Source organism: Corvus moneduloides, chromosome 7, assembly GCF_009650955.1.
Source record: "Corvus moneduloides isolate bCorMon1 chromosome 7, bCorMon1.pri, whole genome shotgun sequence".
Lineage (NCBI taxonomy): Eukaryota > Metazoa > Chordata > Aves > Passeriformes > Corvidae > Corvus > Corvus moneduloides.
The window spans coordinates 36,421,972-36,449,196 of NC_045482.1; the positions used below are offsets into that span (position 1 = coordinate 36,421,972).

General features: G+C 41.7%; 2 long non-coding RNA genes across 2 annotated transcripts in view; both read left to right on the forward strand.

Annotated features, from left to right (window-relative positions):
• Positions 1-27,225, forward strand: part of LOC116446630 — a 146,499-nt gene that overhangs the window by 82,585 nt on the left and 36,689 nt on the right. Inside the window, exons 12-14 of the long non-coding RNA XR_004241293.1 lie at positions 4,242-4,390; positions 6,118-6,485; positions 8,755-8,863. This is a non-coding gene — a long non-coding RNA (uncharacterized LOC116446630). The remainder of the gene's footprint in view (positions 1-4,241; positions 4,391-6,117; positions 6,486-8,754; positions 8,864-27,225) is intronic.
• On the forward strand, positions 19,799-22,154 carry LOC116446632. The gene is made up of 2 exons (XR_004241295.1): positions 19,799-21,776; positions 22,099-22,154. It is a non-coding gene; the product is annotated as an uncharacterized LOC116446632 (long non-coding RNA).

Consider the following 27,225-nt stretch of genomic DNA (forward strand, 5'->3'; position numbering starts at 1 on the left):
TGGGACGCTAAGAATTTTAAACAAAGTTGGAAAAAGCATATGGTATATATGGACGGGAAATCCTGTGGTAGTTTTGATTTTACAAAGAAAAAAGTAACTGCTTAAGTTCATAAATCTGATGTATGCAGCATTCAAATAGAAATATTCATGATCTTAGCTTTCCTCTTCTTTTTTTTCAAATGTTGCTTTCAAGTACAGATGGGCCCATACCACAAATTTGGGATCCAGATTTGGATTTGGACCAGACGTTTATCAGAGTTTAGGAATAGCTGAACCCAGCATCTGAGGTCAGGCTCTGGTGGAATTAACAGCCTGCTGCAAAGATCTGGATTGAGTGGATCTCCCCCACATTTCAAGGCATAGGTGTGGAAAATACAAGGATTTGATTTGACCTATCTCTAAGGTATTTAAATTTTAAAGTGAAAGACTTTTAGTGAAGTGGGAGGCTGTGATTATTGTTGTGCCTAAAGGATGAAATTGCATATGGGGATCCGATTGACTGAATGCTGTAGGAGATTGTAACAAGAGACAGGAACTGCCTAAAATGGTTTCCAGCTTAAATACTTGTCCAAGGTCAATAAGAGTATTTGTGATAAAGTATTGAGATCCCTGATTTATTATCCAGTACTTTCACCACAATAGGGTTGCCTCAGTATAATTCTTGATCTGTTCTAGAAGAGGATAAAATACCTTAATAACACCATACACCTAGGTGCAGAAAGAGACTTAGACTGTAAATGCTCTGAGCTCCTCTTCGGGCTACAAATCCCTCATATTTCCAAGATTAATGGCTTCTGATCCGTTTTTAAATGTTCCATGTGGATAGTGAAGGCGTAACTATCAAAACACTGTAAAATCATAATGTCTGTGTAGCTATAAATTACTGTTTTCAAAATGAGCTGGAGGTCTCCAACTTATTCCTAAGTGCAAATTCTTAGATGGTATGAAATTGCTCCAAAAAATGACTAGGAGCAAGTATTCTGTCTTTTGCCAAAGGGAAGCCAATTGTGGGTCTGCCTACTAACTCCATAGCAGTGTCTGTTTTGGTCACACTGAAATTGTCCTAAACAGTATAGATTGGATAGATCAAAATAATTTCAGATCAGAGATTGATTGAAAGGCATGAGGCTTTTTTGCATATTTCTCTGATATATCTTATGTTTTTCATTTGTCAAGTTCTGAACTACTTTGTATGAGACTGATGATGAATTCAACTCATGCTAAAGTACCAGTTCCATGACAGATTGTTTTAAAAAAATGTTGTATTGGCTTAGGGTATTTTCCTAAGTCAAATTAATGCATGGCATTCCAGAAAACAGGTAAAAGAGAATTTTCAACTCAGTATTTGAGTTAATACATATGCAAGGATTACTTCTAAAGAAAAAAGCGCATGATTTAAAAGATCATTAGGATAGTCTTTTGTGGGGCACGGAAAAAACCTTTACAGATGTTATAGGCTCTTTGGGGTTATGCTTAAATAAAAATTTGGAGAAGTGCCTCATTTGAATTTATACTCCCTTTGTGGTCCATCAAAAAGGATTCATCTCCTATTCAAATGACAAGTCAATATGTTAGTCAGATCAAATACCACTAATAAGATGCTAAAAATGCTTCTGAGGAACAGGGGGATTTCTTTAACAAGCCATAAAGTGCTTTTTAATCCATTTTTGACTTGTTCTTTGTGGTTCTCACAACTGTTCCATCATGACGCAGTTTCAGTCCTTTGTGCAGATGGAAAAAATCAAGGTGTAAATCAAGGGCAGTGCATGGATATTGCCTTTCCTCTCTAACATTTCCCAAAGCCACTGAGGTCCTCCTGGTACTTTCCTATCTCACGTCTATTTAAGACACTGGTGCTGGTGGGTGTTTTGGGTTGATAAAGCTGTATTTGATGAGGTTGCCAAATCACAGAGCCCAAGATTTGCTAAAGATTCAAAACAGCATAAAAGAATGGAACTGTATCTCTTCCCTACAACAGAGGTAGGAGACTTTGAAGAGAAGAGATGCTCCTGGTGCCCTGAGAGAAGGAAAACCCGGCTTCTCAGCTTTGCAGTCACTGCTCTCTCCTCTGCTCTGCAGAGCCATTTGCTGAGTTGTCTGTCTGTGGAAAGTGGCCTAATATTGCAGTTTTGCTGCAGACACAGCTGCATGGGGCCCAGGGACGTAGGAGCTCTCCAGACATATCTCTCTATCAGTGGAAAGAAACGCTGAATAGATGCAGATATTATGAAGACGTTGATGAGGGGTTCCTTTTTTTGCATATCTTCCTGGTCACATCAGCAGAGCAGAATTCTCCTGTGTCTTAGCTCTGAGTTCAAAGATTGATCCTTAACATTTATCTGATACCCAGGATATATTTCCCAATCTGCTGATGGCAGTAGCAAAACTTCTTGTCCTGTTTAGCTTCGGTTGAAGTTTCACACCCCTCACTTTTTTTTTCCTTTAACTAAACATATTTAAGTTTTGGGATGTGAACTACAATTAGAAACCAAATATCTACTTAAAAAAAAAAAAAAAAGGAAAAAGAAAAAAACAAAAGTGTTTTTGATTAGCATTGTTTTCCTTCCTGACTTTCCTTGTCTCTGAAGAGACCAGAATAAGTCAGAATTCAAAATTCACTACCAAATCTTTGCAGATAACCCTGAAAATGGCTTATGAAATCCCCTCATAACTTTTCATTTGCTGAAAGCACAACGCATCTGACCATCCCTATAATTTCTAATTGAATTTGTAACTGACGACAAAGAGTGTTGTGACAAGTTTATCTCTAAATTTTGTGTGGAACATGGGACACCAGCCCACAACATACTTCATTCCACAAAGGTAAATTAGTTCATTCATTGAAATAAGTTTTGCAGGATCAGGTCTGTGAGTACCAACCGTTTGAGAAGGAGAAAATAAATAGCAATGTTTAATAAATACACAGTGTGCTAAGATCGTATTTATTAGTCTTTTGACATTTTTATCTGGCTCCTATAAAGAAGTATTTGGAGCTGGGACAACAACTGGTGCAGGTAAATTTCCTACATTGTGAAAGGATCTGGTATTTAGTTTATGGGAAGCAGGCCTGAGCAGATGTGAAAAGTTCAAATAAAGGAAGGCCAGATAAAACGCACTTTTGTGGCTGGAAAATCAAAACAGATGTTATTATTCAACCACAAAAAAATCTATTTGCACTTAAGTAGCATTAGGTGTCTGACTAGTTACATTTTTTTTTTTTAGTGAAAACAATAAAATGATTATAAAATTATATAGGCTGATAAAGTGCTTTAAAACGTTACCAATGGACTGAATAGTTATCTAATAGAAAAAACCAAAGCAGATCTTACAAGACCAATAGAAATATGAGTAAATCTACTTTTCAAGGTAAAATCAAGAAGGATACAGACACTGGAGGAGCAACAAAACCAAATGGACTCTCCTCTCTGAACCCCTGATGCATATCAGAGAAATGGTGATTTAAGATGGGTGGACTTTACACTACCCATAATCTTTTCTGGAGACCTGCCCATATGGAAAGGTTGGTGCTGGCAGAGGATGACAGGTGCTGGAGATCCTCAGGAGCCCTTGACAACAAGAAAACACTTGTGTGGTATGAATGCTGCCAAATAGTCTTGCAAATTATTTCTGATTAAAAGAAAATTCAATTTGGTTTCAGAAATTGACATATAGTCAAAAAAACACCTAATATAAACGGAATAGTACAGGAGAACCAAAATGGATATTTCTGTCTGTGAAAACCTGCTCCTGTGAGCAATGGAAATAATCTTCTTCTGGAAAAGCTGATCTAGTTTGTAGGAACTTTGTTGGTCTGACGTGTTTCTACTCTTGATATAGAACTTTTCTGCTCTTGCTTGCTGGGAGTTAGAGGTAAGTTAGGAGTAGGTCCTGATGGCTTGCTGGAGTTGGTAAAACTTGCCAGTAAATTGGGGACTTGCTGGCTGTTGCTTCCTTCTTCAATGGGAAATGGAGTCTCAGGTATTTTTATCTGAAGAATGGCAAAAGCGAGGACAGGGCTGCAGTTCCTTTTTGTTGCAGTATTTGAGTTGCTGCAGGAACACTGAGGGTTTGCATGGTCGGGAGGATGTTGTGTAACAACAGAACCTTCTCCTCTTTGCACTGTTATTCAATATTTGTTCATTGCTCCTCTTCTGCCCTGTCTTCAGCACCATCAGGTCTCATCCCCATTAACCTCCCATCTTACATCCAGTAGGAACTTCCAGTTCTGGTTTTTTCCCAAGGTGGAACTGCCCTGCACTGGGAGATGGAGAATTGAGATGTCTGGGACACGAGGTCTCTCCCCAACCCTCCTGCTTTCCTGCTGCATTTCTGGAGAAAATTCAGGCAGATCTGCTCTGAAGAGCTGGACTTTTCAACACAGAGATGAGTGGTATAACCAAAGGATATCTATCCCACCTCATATTTATAATTAGAAGCTTTTCTCAGTGGACCTATAGCTCATTTATTCTCTGTCTACCTGTCCCTGGAACCCATTTTTGCTGTGCAGTCTCCTCTCTCACATTAAGATTATGGGGAGTTTCCTCTTAGTTTAATCTAGAGATTACTGCAGCTGACTTGGGCTCTTCCCTGGTCTGAGCTCTGTGGTTAGCAGACATCAGTGATAGTTCCTCTCAATATCTGGGATTTTAGAAAAAAAGCGTTGTAGGTCCTCAATCACACAGATCTTCTCCACTTTTTGTTTATTTATAAATGCAATGGTGCCAGAGGCCACACCTTTTTGGGAAGGTGAGTGCTTAGCCATGATTCATACATTTATGAACCTGTTGTTCTTGGGAAGAGTTCAAAACTGAAAAAAAAAAAAAAAACACTCAAAAGTGAAAGAACCCCACTCAAAACATGATTAAATATTAATTCTAAAGGTGAATGCCTGGATGGCTTTCAGGCAATGTCAGGCTCCCAAAGTCAAAAATCAAAAGGTTTTTACAGATCTGAAATTCCTATTAAAATCTGTGGTTAAGCAGCCTAAATCCAATTGAAATGCAGTGTAATTAAGACTTTAAAGACACTTGGGGTTTGTTTCTAAGAAATGATGACCTGTAGGCAACTTGCAGCATTTTCAAGGGACTATGTAATTTTAAAACTATGAATACTGGTCATTTCTGTCAGGGACCTTAGAAAACCTCTGTAAAAATGCATATCCCTTAGGAAAAAACATATTTTTTGTGGCATCAAGGCCCAGCTAATACAGCTTCTCACTTGAGCAGGTCCTTCACACTCTCAAGGAGATTTTTGTTGAGATATTCCTGTGAAGGTGGGAAAAATATGATGCGAGAAAAGGTGAAGGGACCATTTGTCTTTTCCTTCTTTCCTAATGTAGATGCTAAGTATCCCACTGATGCAAAAGGGTTAGAGAGAGCAAAATGTGTAAATAATTTAATAAGGAAAAGAATTGTAAGAGAGAAATTCACCAGAGTAAGGACAATAGAGTACAAAATGCCATAAAAGATAATAGACTTAGATGAATTGGCATGTGTTAGTGATTATGCAATCATTCATTTCCCACAGATTTCTTTTTATAGGAAACCTTGGAAAATCCCTAAAGAACTGACCGAGTCGTTTAACCACAACAGGTTTCTTTTCAACATGGCTGGGAGTGGGCGAGAAATATTTTCACATATTTATGCACTGTTGGCTTGTTTGGAAGTGCTGGAAGTAGCGGTGCAGGAGACGACGGAGGACGGTGACTCAGCCCCACGCCGAGTGGGTCCTTCTGCCACCCTCCATGTGGGACCAGGCAGCACAGATCCAAGTGGGAACACACTCATGTGACCAGGAGCTTTGAGGTTTGGTCCATGACTGATGTGACAGGCACTAGGGAGGCTGAGGAGAGGGTTGTCTGCCCCAGAGAGTGTTCCCAGATCTGGGCTGGATGTGAATCCCTCTGGCTCGCAGGGAGCAGTTGAGCTCTCCTCGGTCACTGGCAGAAGTAGTCATTTGCTTCCTTGCTGTTATAGGCTGTTTAAATACTTGTACTTCTGACAACAATTTTCCTTCACCACTGGGCTAAGGAAAACAAGGCCTTGAGCTGCACTTCTGAGTTTCTTAAAGACTTTTTTTTCCTCCTTTCTTTTTTTTTTTTTTTTTCTTTTAAAACAGGCTGTCTTCCTTGCATTCCTCAGAGCAGCTTCTCACAGCCTCAAAATGTCCCTGCTGCTTTGAGATGTGTCACTGGAGGAGTCACCCTTCACCCAGCTGCCTCGCTCCAGGGAGGGCTTGACCAATCCCAGCACCCTCATGTGTGTAACATCTCTCTCAGATTCTTCTTCTGCTAAAGCTTCTTGGTGTTGGACTCGATGAACCTTGTGGGTCCTTTCCCACCCAGGATACTCCTTGACTCCATGATTTGCTCTGCCCAGCCCTGTGGAACAAACTTGCCCAAGCCACAGTGGTGAAAGGAGGAAATGAGCAGGTTTATGGACTTTCATGGAGCTTTGTGGCCCCAAAATACAGCACCCTGGATCAGGGTAGGTAAAACAGGTTTAATCACATCCATCTCATGAGAACCTTCAAGCATAAATTTGATGGTATCACTCAGATGATCTTAGTTGGGTGCAAGGTGTTATTCTTGTTTCTGCATAAGTAGCAGTATGAAAGGGTGAAAGACTTTGAACTCCAAGTCACCTTAAAAGATTGAAAAGTAAAATAATTTGGAGGATCTGGATCTCCCTCATGTTTCAGCTTTCAAATCCAGACTTCTGATGTCTGAGAGATGTCATAAATCAAAATCATTCACTAGGTTACAGACATTTCTGAATATGAAATAGTTTATTATTGAAAAAAACCCAAACCAACAAAACAAAAGAAAGCTGCCCACTAAATCCTGCAAGTGATTAAAAATGGTCCTTAAGAGCATTTGCAAATATGTATCTTAGCTTAACTTAGATGGGCACAATTTTGACTAAGGAAGACTTTTTTTCTTTTAGCTACATTACTAAGTCAACTATGAATAGTAATGTTTTCGTTTTTAAGATGCATTGTCTCTCTTCTCAGTTTCAGCTCTCTCCTGTTAGAGTTTGATCTGCAGTACTTGGACAGACAAAATAAAACGGGGTGAGGGGCTGTACTAGAAAGAGAGTTTGATCAATCCCTTCTCAAAACACCAATACCCTCACCAAATCCTTCCCCTTCCCTCAAAATATCAACAAACAGCATCAAAACCTGCTTTCTATCCTCTGCAGCAGGGAGACCACCTGATGGTGGAGCTCACCTGACGGCTTTGGGTCGTCAGTAATGGTCCAGAGTTGAGAGCTGTGCCCGAGTTCGTTTCCCACACAGTATCTGAGCTGATCACGGTTGCATGAAATACGAAAAGCAGTCAGCTCCAGTTGGCTCAGGGCAGAGCTTCTAAAAGGGAAAATTTCTTGACAGTCACACAATAAATTTTAAAAAGTTGTCATCAGTGAAAGCTGTGCATGATGGCTCTCACCTACGTTTGATCAAAAATGGCTCATGATTTCAGGTTCCTTTGAATTGGTCACTAAAAATGGTGCTGCTACCTCTGTTCTTGTTTTAGTTTTCTTAGAATCATAAAATGGTTTGGGCTGGAAGCGACCTTAAAGATCATCATATTCCAGCCTCCCTGCCAGGGACACCTTCCACTACCCCAGGCTCCTCCAAGCCCCATCCAACCTGGCCTTGGACACTTCCTGGGATGGGGCAGCCACAGCTTCTCTGGGCAACCTGTGCTGGTGCCTCACCACTCTCACAGGGAGTAATTTCCTCCTAAAATCTAATCTAAATCTACTTTTCTTCAGCTTAAAGCTATTCCCCCTTGTCCCAAGTACCTCTCCAGCTCTTCTGGAGCCCCTTTAGGCATTTGAAGGGGCTCTAAGGTCTTCCCAAAATCTTTTCTTCTCCAGGCTGAACACCCCCAACTATCTCAGTTTGTTGCCACCCTTCAATCTTTCCACGGTTTTTACCTGTGATTCCAGTCTCTGTGCATGCCTTCACTGGCTAAGATGCTAAGTTTTATAGTGTTTTACAAGTATTTTTGCAATATTTTTGCAGTTAGAAAACACAAACGCAAGGTAGACTCCAAGTTGCCCATCATGTTTTTTTCCACGGGGCATGGACACCAGCCAGAGTTCCTCTAGCAGCAGTGCACTGAACCAATCAATCTCTGTGATTTTAAAGCAGTGTTAATCTAAAGCAACGAGTTCTGAATAATGTTTATTAACTATATTTTAATGACTTGTCAGTTTTCTAAAACACATGCCGAAGTATTTTAGAAATCACTTAGTAAATGCAGTTTTAATTCTGTTCCCATACTCATGGGCTGCTACTTACTTTAAAAAAAAAAGAGATTAGAAGGTTCAGATTTAGAGCAGCAAATTGTTCTGCTAATCTGCAGGTATTTCTCTTCTTGATACGGCCACTAATGTCTAATCTTAGCAACGCAGGCCCAATCATTGTGCTTTTACATTAGAGCTGCAACGAACTGTGTGCCAGGGACTTGAACTCTGGTGACAAGCTGCTCTGAGCCTGCGAGCTTTCACAGGAAAATGCTCTGTATGAGTCTAAAATGATCCTGTTAAGTTTTGTGCAAAAGATGGGGAGTTCACCATATGAGCTCTGGTAGGAGCAACATGCCTGTGAACTTCTGGGCAGCGTGGGGTTAGAGCTGGCCACGGAAAAGAGTCTGTGCCATGAAAAATTTTCAAGCCTTTTAACTTGTTTCCATTTCTCAGGAAAGAGAAAAGAAAACCTTCGGAATTTTTCTTTTTTTCCTGCAAGGTGTCATGGAGTTAGGCTCTGGAGCACATCTTTCCTTCTGGATGCTGTCGGCAACGTTGGGAATGTCTTCAGATTTGGGATTTGGACCTGGACCTCCCACCACCCCTGGGTGCGTAACCATCAGGCTATGGGTGAGTCTGGATTGGCTTCTTCTGTCTTTCCTCTGGCTATCCAAACCCCTCATCCCAGACTTAAAATCCTGGCAAAGGCATTTTTTGAGAAACAGCTACATCTCTGTGAAAGTTTCAATGCTATTACAATTTTTTGATCACTGGAGTTTTGGTGAACTCTTTTTACTGGAAGTTTTAATGGTTGTGACTGGTCTGTGACCTCGGTGTTATGACATGCCCTGGTGACATTTACTGTCCCTCTTCTTGGAGCATGGAACAGACTGATTTTGGTACAGATCTCAGTAATGAGAGATGGTCATTGATATTTGTTTCCTTATGAGTTGGGGTGTTGCTCTTGAAGGAGAGTTATTTGGAAATCCTCACCTAGAGGTGAGAAGTACGTCCAGGGAGTTATTTCCAGGTGTTGCTGAGCATGGAAGTCTTGATAGCTGCCTGTTTTCCATCTTTTCCTCTTACTTGAGCTTTGCCCTCCTATATTCCTGCACTGTTTCCAGTATTTCTGTGTTTCTGCAGCCAGGTGACTGTGCAGACTGCTCCCAACATGCTCAGAGCTTATTCACTTCCCCGTAGAACAATTGTCTCTATCTTTGTGGTTTTCCTCTGTCTCTATAGTCTCCTAATTCTTTTTCATAATCTTTCATTTTACTCAGTCCAAGTATGTGCTAGTTTTTTCCTCCCCTAGAAACTTCTCAGTTATTTTGCTTCTCAGACAAGGGGATTAAGGATATCCTTTGAAACCAGTGGTCATTTCACCATGGACTTTAGAGACAGTGAAGCTCTTGAGGACCAAAATGGTGAATACAACACAAAATCAGCCTTGATTTAATATTGTGAACTTTACATGTTCTCTGCTTTCTGCTTTTCTACTTGGACCTATGGCCCACTGTGTAAAGAATTCAGGATGTGGGGGGTATTGAAAGAAACCACCATCACTTTCCGGAGCAGAATTCAAAGGAAAGTTCACTTTTCCTATTGCTTGTTATGTTTTTTCTATTCCTAGTGCTTACTCTTTTTTTTTTTTTTTTTTCTTTCCATGCTGCTGTTCTAATTTTTTTTCCCACTTTTAATTTTTCTATTAACTTTAATTAGGCTCATGAGCTTGATCACCAGGTGGGTTGTCCCCAAGCTTCCACAGCAATGTTTTCCATCTGCAGCAGGCTTGCAAGGGAATTTTGTTAAGCTGCAGATAGGAGATAGGAGCCTAATGTGATCGGATCCGGCGTACTTCATTGCTGAGTGTTTTTTATATCTGGTGAATTTGCCAGGAAGTGTTATATATTTAATTATTTTTAAGCAGGCAGGCTCAAGAGCCCCTGATCAGTGGGGTACCAGAGTGTGAGTGAGAGAAGAGGGATGTGGTGTTAGCCAGGGGAATGATTCATACCTCTGAAGTTAACCAAATGCTCGTGTATCTCGGGGAAGTAGCTCTGCATCTTCCAACTGCCTTTTTCTGGGGAAAATGCAGTGTAGGGAAAAAAAGGGAGAAAAAAAATATATAAAAAAAATCCCTGAATTCAGTTCTGGAGAATCTCAGCAGATGTGAAGTTCAGCACTAGGAAAGAAGATTGGCACACACCTTTTGGGAATTTTGTGCATGGTTTTCCTGGGCAGGTTCTTACAGCGTAAGCTTTTCCTGTCTCAAATGCTAAGTAGCATAAAATATGAGCTATCGCCGTAAATTGCAGTTTTCGTAGCCTTTTTTGGCATATTTGCATATTCATCATCTGCCTTGGGTTTTCTTGTTTTTATTCTTATTCCTTTAAAACTACATTTACCTGGAGAAGGGCTTAGCTCTGAGTGTATAAAATAAGCATTTTCTTCATAGTCGACTTTAATCCTAACAAAAGAATTAACACTCAGAGCAGAAAACCTTCTTTGGGTCCTACAGGGCATTAGAACATCTCAGGTGCTGGCTGCTGGTTTAATAAAAGGATAGGATTTCCATTTACTTCAGGCAGGCTTAATGTATTGTTCTTGTAGTGAGACAGTCAGAATGAGTCAGGAGCCAAAGAATACACTTTATAGACACAAATAATCGTAAATTCAGAATGTCACCTTTAGGCAGAGGCATTTTTATTATTGTTAGTGGAGCTGCTGAGTAGGTTTGATGTTTTATTCTCTTGAGTACTAAATGTTCCAGAGTACCACAGCCCTATCTTTATCAGGCTCACAAGGAGGGAGCACAGCCAAACTTGCTTCCTATACTTCTCTATGATTGATAGCAGATGGCATGCTTTAAAATAAACCTATCCATTAGCAGTCCTCAGTGTTTTTACTCAAGGCATTTACAACTGTCTCAACCAGAAAACACATTCGCTCCACAAGCTCGTTTCAGGCTGCAACAGCTGTACAGGTGCAAATCTTTCATTAACTCTTAAACCGTGGTGAAATAAACGCCACACTGTATTTTATTTTTAGTGGAGGAGGTTGATCTTCAGAGGCAGAGTGGATTTTGTTCTCCCTTTGCATGTGGCAGAGGTTCATGTTAATAAACTGATATTGAAACACGGGAGGTTTAATTCAATCATTTTTCTTTTAATTTTTTTTTTCCCTACTCCTCCGTAAATCTTTAGGATGTTGTATTGCCAAGAGATAAACGTAGCTGTCTGTAGGTATATAGAAAAAACTGGTGATGTAGCAATACTGAAGGAATTGTAACTCAGGGCTGGGGTTCCTGTGGAACAGCAGCCACCTCCTTCCCCGTCCCTGTAGCATCACCTGGAGTGGCAGCACTGGCTGTAACCCGATGGAGGAGAGGCTGCGGGTGTCCCCCACCTCTGCCTTACACTGGGGTTATTTTTCTCTATTCTGGTTTATTGAAGAGATGCAGAGAGACACATACTCACATGCCCACACACACACATACATTTTCAACCTGATTCTGAGCTCATTGCTGGCAGGATACTCCATAAATAAATTGCTAAAACCTGTCCCTCTATTCCAGTTATTTTGCACAGATTTCTATGCAGTACTCATAAAGGCTGTTAAAATTTATCCAGCAATCCTTCCAAAACAATGAACTCCCAAGAACCTCCCAAAACATTAGTACACTACCACCAAGAGCTTAAAATATTAGTAGCAAATCTTTAATATTAGCATTTAACATTAATATTAGACAAGATCTTAAAATATTAGAGCCAGATAAAAGAATATTAACAGGGGTATAGGAGTCATTAAGCAGAATAACCATCACTGACTAAATGGATGCTGAAACTTTAACACACAAACCAGTGCAGATGATAAGAACTTCACAGAGACAAGAGGATCCTTTCATTTAAAAGGAAGTTGGAGAGAGGAAGGTTAGGGATTTGAAAGCTGGTAAATAAAACAACACAGCGGGAGAAGTTATATAGAACGTGCTGTCTTGTTAGTGGTGATCATGTCCTATGTTATTTTTCTTAAGCTGAAAAGATAAAACAGGAAGACAGGCAATATTCTGTCACAAATAAATGGAAATTGGGGCATTTTTTGTATAAATCCAAAGTAGCAGGAGAAAAATACAAATGTGCTCTCAGCACCATAAGTCTATGTAGGGTAAAGGAGGTGCTAAAATGATTTAGCATGATGGACTGCAGCTACCACGTTCGTTTTATGGCACAACAAACAAAATCTAGGGAATTTGAACTTGATACCATCGAGCCAGGGGAGTTACGCCAACGTGGAGAGCGGATCTGCAGCGGGGCAGCCCCTGAGCAGGACTGAGCTCTGGGGTGGCAGCAGGGCCCAGCCCCTGGTACAGGTCTGCCCTGTGAGCACCTGGAGGATTTGGTGCTAAATGAAACACAGGGGAAAAAAACAAGGCCAGCTGTAGACATAAGAAGTTTAAGAGCATCAGTACTTGCTTCCAGCTAATCTCTCTTGATGACTCCTGTAAGCAGCCATGACTGGTCGTTCTTGTTAATTATTCAAAGCCCCACACCAGTTTTGCAGCTGAGTGGTGTAAGAGGATGTGCAGTGTCCCCATTTCTTAGTCTGACTGGGGGAAAGGCATGAGACATCACTGAGTGACAGCCTGTTTTCCACACGGGAAAGGTGAGGCTGGGAGGGGCTGCAGCTGACCCCATTCCACAACCACACTGTCACCATGACACCTCACCCCTTCCTGGAGGATCTGATGAGCAGGACTCATCAGGGTCATACCGTATCTGAAAACTATGAGTGTGATGGCTTTTGCTGAAGGTTCAGGACTGCATTCTTGCATGTTGATTAATAATCCAAAACATACGTGGTTGCATTCATTAGTGCTCCATCACAGGAGGTAGCAGAAGGAAGAGCAGGCACCCCAGGATCTGCATGATGTCCACCATATCCTCAGGCTGCCAGACACCAAAGGGTCAAGACTGTGCATGTTTTCCCCTGTAAGAAAGATGGGGGCAAATTTTTAGCAGGGTCTATCGTGATAGGGCATGGGATAAACTGAAGCAGGGTTGATTTAGCTTGGAAATAAGGAAGAAGTTTTTTAATAAAGGAGGTAAAACTGTGAAGAAGGCTGTCCTGAGAAGAGGTGACTGCCCTGCTCCTGGTCAGGTTGGATGGGGCTCTGAGCAATATGGTCTAGTTGAAGATGTCCCTGTTTGCTGGATGGGGTTTGAACTATATGGCTTTTAAAGGTCACTATCAGAAGATACAGAAAACTATACCCAGAAAAAAATCTATTCCAAAAGGATCTGTTCAAGAGACAACCCTTGAGACAGTGTTGGTATGTGGGATGAGTGTCTGTTGATGCCCAGCCTATGCAGATATATTTTACATATATATATATATATATGTATATGCACACACACACACACATATTCCTCATTATATAATTTTTCAGTTTCATCATAGCAAATTGAATTTATTTCACTGTGGCTTTTGGAACTGCTGATGGGGTTTTTTTGTGTAATACTGGCTTTTTGTTTGGTGTCCAGGTCTACTCCCATTCACACAGACAGGTCCCTGAGCCTGAAGGAGAAAGTCTAAAACACTTGTCAAAGATGGCTGCTCTTTTTGGTGACTGGTGCTGTGGGGGAAGATATCCCAAGTCCATTTCTGATGTGATTAGGAGCTTTCTGAAGAAAACTTTGCATAAAACATCTTCTACCATATGCAGAATCTTGCACTTTTGATTGCCACTGACCTCGCCGTGGTTGTTTCCAAGAGTCATGGTGTGCAGGTGCCCAAATATCTAAATATTGGCACATATGTTCTTCCTGAAAGGCAGGGAAATATCTCTTTTTATTTTTCTAAATGGGAGTCTCACTCTCTCAGTTAAACATATTCTTAAGCACTGTATGAGCTTGGGGCCAAAGAACACAGTTTATTATGATACCACAGGTTACCGCGAATTATGTAGGGCCTTTATAGCAATAGTTTCATTTAGTAAAGGAAAAATGAAAAATCCTTTTATTGCCCCTCCAAACCCTTTATTTATTAATGACCTAGAAGGATGCGATGTTGTTATTATTAAGAAATGAACAAATTTTGCCTGGATGGAGTCCAGCATACTCGGAATTGGTGTTGCCTTCTAATAGCTCCTTTTTCTGAATCAAGGAATAAGTCTCAGTTCCATGTCTGAGCTGGTAAATGGAGGGTAGCCAAGGGAGACAGGGAAGGGGAGGGCGGAGAAGGGCTACACTTAATCCCCAGTGGATTTGCCCTTTCTGTGAATAAGATGGATTTCTGATGCTGGTCTCCATGCCATTCATAGCAATGTTGCCAGTAGTAAATTTGTGCTTGAAGAACCCCCCATGCCCCCTGCTTTCTTGCCAAAGCTTAACTCAACTAAAATAAATCATATTTTGGAAAGTTAATTATACAGCCAAATAAGAAAAAGGTATTGAAAAACTGTTGTGGGCCTAACATTAAATGAATTTAAATTGGCAGTAAGGAACACTGGCACTAAAAATAAATGCAGTAATATGGGCAAGCGGAAATAATGGAATTTAAACAAAAATGTAATGCCAAACATTGGGATCGGTATTCAGGCCCATTGCAGATGCACACAAACTTTCACAATTTATATGTTTTGAATTAAATTTGCTGTTTTATCATTTCAGTGTATTTCTTGGAAAACTAAAATATCAGGGGAATGTAATATTCCCACCTTCAATTGTGTTACCAAAGGTATATATAAGTCCTCTTTAAGGGGAGAACAGCTCGAGGCTGGGGGGTTTAAAAGCAGCTAAGAAACGAGGTACAGCCTAAACAGAAGCAAACCATTAAGAGAAGAGGGAAGCAAAGGGGGAAGAAAAAAGCCAACAAAACCCCCAACTTTAGGAGAAGATTAAAAAAGTTTCCCAAAGGATCAGCATCCTTGAGATTAAACATTCCCATATGTAGGCTGACATTTTAAAATGTGAGTCTTATGAAAGATAAGAAGGAAATGGTGAGAAATGCAACCTTAAATATTTTGAAGCACGACTTCCTGTATTATGTGGCAGTTGGCAAAACTTTCTGGGGAAAGATGCACGCCGCAAAATCCAAGTGCTGAAGAGCATGAGTTTTCCTAAAAGTTTCCTCCTGTTGCTTACTAGTTTGGTGTTCGAAAACTTCCACACCTTTGGAATAGCATCGCAGTATCCCTTCAACGTTGCTTTTAATCTCAAGGACAGATGTTTTAGATCAATCGCTCAAAACGGAACAGTTTAGCAGTCAGAAAACACTGTCAGAAAAGATTTGTTGTAAGGAAGACAAAACCGTGAAATAAAATTGAACTTTTATCCCCATTTGGATGGGAACTGCGCTTGGCTGGGAATCCCAAGGGGATGAAGGCAGTGGCCTATCATGTGTTGAAAAAACAAACAGATGACAGTGCTCTGCAGTAATCAAGCAAACGCTGCTTCTGGGAAATGGTGTGATCACCATTGTTCAGTGCTGCAGGACCTAAAAGAAAGATAATTATTGAAGAAAAGAAGGTGGCCTCGTGACTGGGTGAGGGAAGACAGGATGAGCCGCTGCCAATGAGCCTGAGTTCCTGCTGGCCCTGGAGAGCCCATGTTTTCCTTGTGGTTAAGGTGTGACATAGCAAGTCTTGGCAGAGCGTCTGGGCTTTGTTTTCCAGTGTTGTTCAAAATCAGGAATGATGAACACACCAGCAGTCGAGGGTGTCAGTATTTCCTGGATACAAGATCCCTTCTAATGGCACATCTTCCCTGTGAGGGTGGTGCAGCCCTGGCACAGGGTGCCCAGAGAAGCTGTGGCTGCCCCATCTCTGGAAGTGTCCAAGGCCAGGTTGGATGGGACTTGGACCAACCTGGTGTAGTAGAAGGTGTCCCTGCCCATGGCAAGGAGTGGAACAGATGAGCTTTAAGCTCCCTTCCAACTCAAATAATTCTAAGGTTAGAAGATCTTTTTATTTCTGAAAATCCAGTGCAGATGGGGTAGTGCCACTCATGTGAATAGCCACAAGCTCTGTGCATCCAGCCAGTAAACCAGAAGTGGCTCTCTCAGAACAGCCCCAACCTCGTGGCCCAACTCAGCATCCTCCTGCTTATCTCTAGATATTTTACAGCAGAAATATTAAAATTTACTCTTTTCCACAAGGCCTTGTTTTGTTTTGTGTCCCATGGTGGCCTGTTCGTATGCTGACCTGGAGTTCTGCTTGGCAGCGTCTTTTGGTCTAACCATACTGCCGTGTGGTATCTGTTTGGAAATGGCAAATGTTCCTACCAAGGACGGTGTCTTGGGACCAGTTCCACCCCTTTGTCCCGCTCACCCATGCTCCGGTGTGCCACGTGCTTTTCTCTGGCCTTGTACTTTGCTTTCGGAGGTTTTTGCAGAGCAGTGCCTTTCCCTGCCCGCCTCCCTCTGTATCCTCTCTGCTGGATGAGTTTGCATTGTGTGGTGTTTTCCTCTTCATTTATTGCAAACAAATCTGGTCTCTGCCATTTGTTTACTCTTATACTCTGTCTTTATGCCTCGGTATGCATTTTTAATTAGATGCGCTTCAGTTCTTTCACTGCTTGTTAACACTTTCGTATGGTAAGTACCGTCTCCACCAGTCCTGTGAGCCTTCTCCGTGCTTAGGAAATTCGGATTTGCTTCTCCTAGCCACAATTATCATTTGATACAGAGGCTTGTTCTCTGGCTGGCCTGTCTGCTGAGTGCTTACACCCTCGTTGTGGTCTTTTAAGGTTGTTCCCTTACGCAGCCGGGATAATCGAAGTGCCCTTATTCTGCTTATAAATATTCTGCATACAGAGAAATAGTGTTTTTGCTATTTGTCTGGGTTGTTTCCGGACTTCAGCAGCTCCAGTTTGGATGCCTGACATGGAGAAGTCCTGGACAAAGCCTGCAGTGTGTGCAGATCAACTGCCTGCATTGTGAGAAGTTCTTCTGCACATGCAGAGCGGGTCCCAGGGATCAGGAATGCGCCGAGTTAGCCCTGAATGCGTTGGCCATCAGTCCTGTGAATGGAGGATAGATGTGTCTGGAGGGGAATACTGGAGTCCCAGACACATGACAGCTTTCAAGAACTGCATCTTTCCTGAGTGCCAGTATTGTTAAAGCATAAAATTACTCTATTTTTTTTTCTTTTTTTTTTTTTTTTTTTTGCAATAGTGTGAGCCCATTTGTGCTTCCACTGTTCCCTTTTGCCTCTGCATCTGACTCATGCCACAGGCAAAGGACTTCACCCTTGATAACTCCCCTCTATGCCATCAGCTTTCTGGAGATGATCTGGGAACTGGGATGGAAAAACTTGACCCAACTCCACCCTTTCCTTCCAATTTGCCCACCCTGCTGCAGCACTTGCCTTGTGTTGCAGAACCTGTATGATCTCCAGGATTTCACACCCTGTGAGTGACTGTAAGGTTAAAAAGTGACTAAAATGGCTATTTCCATCTCAGTCAGTCTTCCCTGACCTCACTCTCTGGCTGGGGGTGAGGTTGACAAAGGTCACAATCCACTTCAGAGTGCACAGGGATCGATATCTGCAGAAGCCAGTGCCTGGATTTGCTCCCTTTCCCTTGCCACTGCAGTATTTCACAGTGAGGAGCCAAGAAACGTTTCTCCTCCCTTCCAAGAAGAAGGGGGAGAAAGAAAAGAAAGGGAAAAATAAAGGAAAAAGTCTTGTCTCCACACTTCCTCCCAGCAGGAGGGCATTGTGTTTGGCCTCTGTTCCGCTTTTTGTTATAAATTTGCATGGTGTGATGTTTGCTTTGGCCGGTGTGCTGGCAGGGCAGCAGCTGGCATGCCGACACCACGACCGGCTCCTTTGCTGGAAGACTGGCCGGGGCAGGGTCCTCCTCGCCCCCTGTGGCATTGGAGAGGAGATGCTCAGTCTCTGGGAGGCTTCAGGAGGTGGAACACCCTCTTTGAGGGTTTGGGATGTCGAGGGCTGCCTTTTGCACTCAAATGTCGCGATTTCAGCGACTGAGCCTGCGAAAAACCATCGCTCCGTGGAGCACCCTTGCATTGGCAGGGACACGGAGCACATGGACTAATGGGTCTTTTCCACTTTAATTTCTACTCTAAAACGACTCTTTGTTACTGTTCTCAGACTCGGCGCCAACCGTCACTTATGCCACACACCAGATATTTCTTTCTATTCTGCCCTTAGCTTTGCAGAGAAGCCTTTAAAGCAAACAAACACCAAACTGTGAGAAACCGAGGGAAGATATGGACTGGCCCACTCGTTAGTGCTGGAATGTGGAAACTATGAAGACATCTTTTTTTATTACCAATGCTGGAAAGCACAGTCACTGAGTGGGCTGGGATACAATTTATACTACATGCAGTAGTTAAAAAAAACTGCAAAAATGGGTGTAACCCTGGGCTGTGGTACAACTGGCCTTTCAGCCCCCACTTGAGATCGGGCCATCCCAAGGGGAAACTGTGGTTTGGAATAAGAGCATGCATTTAATTTCACTCGGAGAACTTATTGGAGTTGGCACTTCAAGAAAGAAACTGAAGTATATTTTTTGTCATGATTAGTGGCCCCCTCACCACTACGTTTGATTATGTTGGAAGCTGAAAAGTTAAATTCTTATAAAATGATGATTTACAGTCCGTGATTATCCAGGTAGGGTGCGTGGTTTGCGCCAGCTTGGTCATGGGACTCCAATCTCATCCTATTTCATTGCTGTGAGAAAATAAAACTAGAATGTAAAAAAGCTGAAAACACATCCCCTGATTGCTCAGGGAATTTTCTTAGTCATACGTTGTCTTTCCTAGTAGTTTCAGTTATTTTGTCTCCACTAAAACCCATAGCAAAACACTGCCCTGACACTTTCCCCTTGATTTTGGATCCACAGCAGCCACATTTATTTTTATCTCGTGTCGTCTTTTCCCCTATGGTTATGCAAATCCTTGGAATAGGGGGCACAGGGAAGAAGTAATTTTAAAGCCAGTAAATTCCAGTGGAAGATTTCTTCAGTCACTCTGAGCAGGACTATCCTGGGTGCTGCTGTGGAGATGGGGCTGCCTCCAAACAGCACAGGGGTAGGTGTCAAGCGGGGAGGTTGAATATTTTCCTTGCAGACACATAACTTTGCCCACAGGATTGAAGTCTCTTGCCTTAATGCTCTGCTAAGCTTCTCGGGAAGTACAAAGCTGTGCCTAAGGAAGCACACGTTAGGGAAATGTATCTCCTTATGATCAGCTGCCGGATAAAACCACGGCGTGGAAAGGGTTTGGTGGCGGGTGAAGTGTGAGGCTCATGAGAAAGATCTTGGAGAAAATAAGAGGCATCAGCACTTCATTGCTTTTCCCAGCAATCTTTTTCTCTTTCAGTCAGAACTTGCTTCATTTTGATATGCTTTTTTTTATTATTATTATTCATTCTCCCCTTTTCCCCTGTTCGGGGAATTATTTTGAAATAGTAAAATCTATTTTATTTCAAATTTATGTAGTTTCTTTCCCTTCCCTCCACCTCTCCCCTAATATAACAATATTTCCTTAAACCTATATTTAACTCTTTTGCAGTAGTACTCAATGAATTCCCTGGCTAAAAATCCAGCAGGATTAACACTGGGATGTGCTTTGTGAGCAAACATGTGTGTGCCAATGTACATGTGTGGATTTAAGACCTGTAGAATCATAAGACGTAAAATCATTAAGGTTGGAAAAGACCTCCAGGATCGCCGAATCTAACCTTTGACTGATCTCCATCTCTTCAACTAAACCAGAGCACTGAGTGCCGCGTCCAGTCATTCCTTGGACACCTCCAGGGATTGTGACTCCACCACCTCCTGGGCAGTTTGACCACCCTTTCAGTGAAGAATTCTTCCCAATTTCCAACCTTAACCTCCCCTGGCACGGCCTGAGGCTGTTTCCTCTTGTCCTGTAGCTACAGCCTGCTCTGTAAGTTTTACAGAAAAAGTTGGAGATATCAGAGTGTATGGCACACGTAAGAGCCTCCTGCCAGGGCTGTGCTTTATCCAGTGCTGGGTTAGTCGATGCAATTTGTGGTCAATGTCTGGAATCACATTCAACGCCTGTTTGCTCTTCCTTTGAGTACCATTGCTCTGCTCATTACTGCAACAAATTAACCATGGTCTCTAATCTTCTGTGGGGCCTAAAGTTTCTGCATCCAGCAACACACAGAACCCTATCCTTGCATGATGTGTCAAGGGGCTCTAAACGCATCCTTAAATGCTGCTTAAACTAGGATGAGTTTAAATATCTATTTAAGCTTTTCTCTGTTCTGGGATGGGGAGATGAGGGTGTAAATATTTATGAAAAAAATAATTTAGGTGCAAGGTCCTAGGTTTGAAAAACTCGGCCCATAAAATAATGCAGCAAGGGTGCTTGTGGTTATATAAGATAACAAAATTCATAACTCATTTGGATTAATCTCTCAAGTTACTACAGGGGCATATTGTGTTCACATCTACATTGCCTGATTATGAATTTATATTCAAGTTTTTCAACCTAATAGATGTACACAGTTTAAAATGGCTGACAAAGGCTAGAGGATTTGGTGTATAAACTCTGTCCTCTGTGTTCATGAAAGCACCATAGGGATGCCTGACCCTCTTTGGAAAGAGCCGAGTCTCTCCCATGTCAGTCTGCAAAGGAACTGCCCATCTGAATGCCAAAAAAAGTAGAATAAATAATTTCCTTCAGATATACATTTGAATATGCTCAACCTCAGTGCTCTTTTTCACATGTTCAGTTTCTTTGTGAATTCTCTAGAAGTCAAGTTTTTTGTTCAGACTTTTGGACTTCTTGTGATCTGGCTGGAAACTGGAACACATGGAGCCTCGGACGTAATCAGAAAATGTCGTGTGAAAACGAGGACTGCTGGGAGCAGCATCTTTCTTAAATTCCAGCTACTCCGAACTCCTTCCTTGCTGCTCGAGCCCTGAGCTCGCTGGTCATAGGACTCTGTGTGCAGTCTGAATTGATTTCTGAGCCCAGCTAAGGGAAAGAGTTAAGCTTGTTCTCCCCTTCTCGTTGGCAGAAAGTTTGCAGTTTAAAATTACATACTGACTCTGGTGTAGAGACACAAGAAATTATAGAGCAGACACTGTCCAGGACAACGTATAATTTAAAATGTACTAAAGAATGTATACCACATGGCAAAGTAAGTGAAGTGCTTCTTCAAATATAAGTGTTTTGCATAGAAAGGCTGTAATTATCCACTCCTAGGGAAATGTTTGCATTCATTCTAAATCAATATTTACTATTCATCTCTTGTGTTCAACAAAACAAGGATTTAACATTTTTTTGTTTTAATGAGGTACTAAGACTGCAATAATACTACAATGTAATTGTCTTGATACAAAATATTGCTAAATTGTGTTGCTATTTCGGGAGCAAACAGTTTTTAAGAGGAGGGGTGTCCCTATTTGTGAGATGTTACTGCAGTAACACACAATTCAAACCCAGCCAAGCAGGGAGGCTCACCAGTTCCAAAGAGCCGTTAAAGCCGCCGCTCTGTTAAGGCCCTTAACTGGGATCATTCGGGTGAGTCCTCTGTCTCCCCCCGAAAGTATCAGCCTCTTTATAATGATTTCTTTTCAGCTGGCATCTCAACAACCACAACAATGATGTGATTTCTTTCTCTGGTTTTAAGCTTGGGTGTTTTTTTCCCCCCCTCCAAGCACCTTTCAGCCAGGCAGCAGCAGCCGAGGGCGGGCAGTAATTGGGCTGCAGCTGGCTCCACACGCTGGTTCAAACCTGTTGATGTAAATGGAGTTTCCTGAACTTCACCCTCCTGGGAAAATACGGGGGAGATTGGAAAAGTTTGCAGGATGATATCAGAGCTTGATCCTTTATCTTTTTCAAGGAACTGATCTACCTTGAAAAAAGTTTGGTGTGGTACTTGAGGAGGACATGGCAAAGGAAAAAAGTCCTCAAATTGCATGGGTAAGTCACTGCCCATGGTGAGGGGGGGATTGGAACCAGATGATTTTAAGGTCCCTTCCAACCCAAACCATTCTATGATTCCTGCACTGAGATTCGGGTGGAATGAGAGCATCTGAGAAGGATCAGAGTCTCTGGGAGGAACAGCACATTTAATCACAGCCTGTGGCACTGCTATTCTGTGGTTAGGAGGATGTCCTTGCACCAAGCATCCTTCTCTTTGAATTTACCTGGCATGTCTTAAGAAGTAATTCTCAGACTTCTCCAACTTCAAAAAAAAAACCCAACAAGCATGCATTTTTGGCACTGCTGTGGCTCCATGTGAATCAAATCAGATAACTGGAAACACTTTAGTTGGAAAATCCTTTAAAATCCTTTTCTTTAATCTCTTATATTTTATTCTTGCACACTGCCCACCATATTCCAGGCTCTAGCCTACCCTTCCCTACACAAAATGCTTCCACTTCTGCTGCTAAAATTCACAGTATGAGCATAGGTTCTTGAGTGGATTTCAATCTTGTGCTCAAGCAGATCGTCCTGTATTTTTTCTCTGAGTCTGAAGTCATTCTTGTCCTCTTAGAAAATCATGTACGTAAATGGGGTCAATAGCCCTGAGAGAAGAACAGTCTCTTTCCCCAGCAAATGTTATTGTAACTGGTGTTTTAATTCTCCAGATATCACTCTCAGTGTACTGGGTAACAAAAGGCTGTGTAGTGCCTAATCATTCAGCAGTGATCCAGGGAAAAAGCAGAAGGTTAAGAGCAAGTTCCTAAAGTCTGTAAAATCAATGGGACACTAGAAAGGGAACTGAAGTGTACCAGAAGGGAACTCTTGAGGGTCATTAAAAAAAGCAGAAACTGATTATGAACAGAGCTTTTTACCCAAAGAACTGGAGGGGGCCAGCAAAATCATTCTGCTGCACTCCAGTTAAATGTCTAATAGTGGAGACATTTTCTACACAGCCCATAAAGGATAATGAGGATGCCTTTGATAGCTTTCAAGAAAGTTGTTCTTGTCAGTGTTCACAAAAACATGATCTGGGCAAGCACTCTGCACATACAGCCCATGGCGATCGTACACGACGGTGAAAGGGAAGATGGCAGCCCAAAACTCTGCATTCCATCCCTGAAATACATCCCGTCAATTACATGTAGAAAAAATTGGGTTGACGTGACAATATGATGTCAACTGCACTGGTGATGAAGCTTGGTGTTGTCTACTGCTTTGATGCCTCACCTTGCTGCGATGGGGGATGTAAGGAGAGGTGACAAAATCGGGTGACTTCCTCCAGAATGAGTGAGAAATAGGGGTTTGTCCTCAAACTTACTGAAATCGATTACCAACAGCAAAGTTTGGAATAGAATCTAATTGATTTCTTCTCAGTTTCTGTGTTGGGAAAGCAATCCACGGTAGTGGGAATTGGAATGTTTGTTCTCCTCCTGTCTCTGACCCTGATCCTCTGTGCGGTTCTGGGTGAGTCACAGCTTTGCTGTGATTCATTTTCCCAGCGAAGAAAATTAGTATAATCCAACTTGCAGATCTTACCGGTGTACTCTAAGAATGATTTGTAAAAACAAATTAAGTGGAATTGTATTTTAGAAGTGAAAGGTTTTACCGGCCACCTTAAAAGTAGAGATCTGGCTCATTGAGAGCAGACTCTGCTCTGCTTTTAGACTATAGAGCAGTTCTGTTGGGGAAAAATACCAGAAACCTTTCTAGTAAAAATGAACTCTGAGTTCTTTGTACTTCAGAGGAAACAAACGTTTTCTCCAGAAACAGGCGTTCACAGGGATGAACCGAGTGTGAGTCAGTCCAACAGTGCTACAGCCAAATTGTGAAACTTTTGTGTCATCGCCCTGTGATTCCAGCTATCTTTAATTAATAGAAAAAAATGCAGGAAATTCAGGTGGAAGGAATGCATGGAAATTGAAGTCAAAGAAAAATATTCGTTGTGGCCTTGGCAAAGAGAGTTTTCTAAGCTGAAGGAGCTTTTAAGCAATTAGCATCTGCTGTGCGCAATTACTGAGTGACACGCAGCCCCAGATGGAGGGCTCAGAAGCCAGTGGCCATCTGGATTTTGGTCTTTATCAAGGGTAGGCTCTGTTCTGGGTTTCACCTGGCCCAGGAGAGAGACCTCCCTCTGCCCCACGTTGCACAGTCAACCGTGAGTCATTGGTGGGGGAAAGAGTGAGACAATTTCTCCAGGTCTCTCAGGTCCAAAGCTTTCTGAAGTCACCGGAAAGATTATGACTGGAGATGTTGACCTCTGAATTGATGCTTTGCCCCCAGTTTTCCAAAATGAGGTAAGTTACTCAGCTAAAATCCACCTCTGAGCTGTAAAAGTGGCTTGATGTGCTCCAGCCTCCGTAGGGACATATTGCTTGGGAGCCTCAGCATCTGAAATCACACAAAGAAAATCAGCTCTTAAAGGGAGAATTTTGTCAACAGGCTTTTTTATTTACAAAAAATGCAATTAAATTTTTCTTAGAAGTGCTGAGAGGTATCAGACCCAGCCACAGAGACTAATTCTCTGAAGTAATGTAGTTTTAAAAGTGAAACTATAGTTTAGTTTGTGAAATTCAAAAAATAAAAATGAAAACCAACTGACAAACAGTTTCTGACTACTCTGTATCTAAAAATGGGCCACTCTCATTTGGTCTGTTTAAAAATTGTGAACCCATAAGGCTCGTATGCCAAGTTCAGCATGATGAAAATGAAAATTGTTGAGGTATAAACCCTTGGAAAACAGGGTTTATAATGGAAACAGTAATTGACTCTCAACTACCGCATCAAGAATACAGTGTTATAATACAAAGCCTCCGTCTTGGGATCCCAGCTCTGCTTCTGACCTCAGGCTGGCAGACAAACACCTCACCACAGAGCTAACTAATGGTTATAGGTTTGGTGTTTTTGTTGTTAGTTGTTTCTCCTTTTTTTTCTTTTCATGCAAGAGCAACATGGCAAGTGAAGAAAATTTATAGGAGCAAAGCAAAATTGGCCAACAGTTCAAAAGTTCTCTCTTGTAAGTTTTTGATATTTTTCCCAATCACTGGTTCGCTCTCAGCTCCTAAGACCGAGGAGATGCCATGATTCTACTCTGGATGAACATTTTATTTTGGCTGATAATTGTATTTATCTCAGCTTTACAAATAGTTTAACTGTTCCTTCAAAGGTCACAAATTTGGTTATCCCGAATGGAGAAGACCAAAAAGGACCAATATCTTTGCAGCTGCTGACTTTCCCTTCTCTGCATGACTGACGGAGAGGAGAGGAAAAGCAAACATTCCATTGATCTTATTAAAGATGCTTCCCAAAGCCTTTGCCTGGGCTGAGCCAGGGTGCTACCTTTGCCACCAGTTTTGGCTCCCATGACATCCTGTCATTTTGGGCTACACACAGAAAGTATCAGCTCTAGCTGAAAATATCATTAAAGGTGGTGAAATGGGGAAGATCAGGAAGCTCATCGGGGGAGACTGGCTGTGGTTGGCAAACCCATGTGCAGACATGTGAAATGAAAATACCCTGAGATCAGCATGCATTTTAAAGGAAAAAAAAAGGATAAATTCTACTGAGGTGATTGAGCTTGAAGTACTTTAAAAATTCCTGCTGTTCTGTGAAACAATAGGTTATCAAATTCATATTTTCTTAAGTATTGAAGGACACAGAGCAGAAGCATTTTCTGTCCATATCTGGTCTTCTTTCAGCTACAGATTAAAAATAAAATGAATTGCTTTGGTTTCTTTAGGTGCTGAAAATGAGATAGAGCCATAAGCTTTGATCTTGGTAGACCTACACCTTCTCCTCTGCTGGCTTTTGCAGTGGCTGTAGTGGTGTTTACAACTGTACCAGGTGGGTGCACAGGCAGAGCAACTCACAGCTTCCTTGGTGATCACTATTGGCACTTTTCAAATCCAAGGAAAGAGGTCATGGATATTCCAGCAGTATAATTTACCTCTTAGGCAAGCTTCCCAGTGATGGGCATTCTTTTTTCTTACCTTTAGCCATTCAACACCTTTCATTGCAAACTATCCTGTTGATGTCAGTGTAGAGAATCTGGAACCTAAACCAGAATACTATTGTTAAATCTCTTTTTCCTGGAATAGAGAAAATTTACCTTTACTGGCAACCATGCCTTTATTCAAATGCTGCTCCTTGTGAAAATGATTGGGAAATTGCCAGTGCAAACAACAAACAAAAACTCCAAGAACTGGCCCTTTATGACGAGTGATTTATGATTTATGCTCTAAACTATATAAACTACATATTTCTATTTGGATTTGGAAAAAAAAGCCAGGAAAAAAAAAAACCAACAATAGCTCAGCAAAAAAAATGTGTACAGTCGTGGAATGTTAGTACAGTCTTTGGCAAAGGATCAAATAGAGATAAGGCTCGATTCTACAGGGATATTAACATTCTTTAAAGCCATCAATGTGAAATAAATCCGAGAATGTATGTTTAAATTATAAAAAAAAATACAGCATGAATATGCATTTTGTAGTTAACTGCTCCCTGTTGTTTTGGGCTCTTGTCCTGCTTTAGCACGATTTTTTGAGGAGGAAAATCCTGACTGGAGCACAAGTTACATTTCAAGTCCTATTTTAGGTGGTTTGCAATCGTGGATTTCCCTATTTTTTTCTTATCATTTTTCTTTGATTTGCTTTTTTTAAGAGTATTATCCAACTCAGCTTGGCACGGCTCAAGTGCACAACTGCAACCTTTTCCATGACCCAAAAGTCAGTGCCACTCTGTGGGTTGGCAGTTTGCAAATAAAACATATCCTTAATGAAGTGTGGAAGCTCCTGTTCTTTTCCCTCCTCAGGAGACGTGCCTTAATCTCTGGCTCAGAGCCTTGTCAAATGCTGCAGTACAGAACTGGCAAGCTCGATGCTGCTAATGGATTGAAACCTCCACCAGGTTGTGCATTTCTAGAGGGGTTTTTTTTTTCTTGCTCCTTTCTTTTTTTTTTTCTTTCCCCTAAATGCTGCAGCAACCAAAGCATCACTCCAGCCCTCAGTCTTCCATAACGATTGGTTAGGGACTTCAATGACAA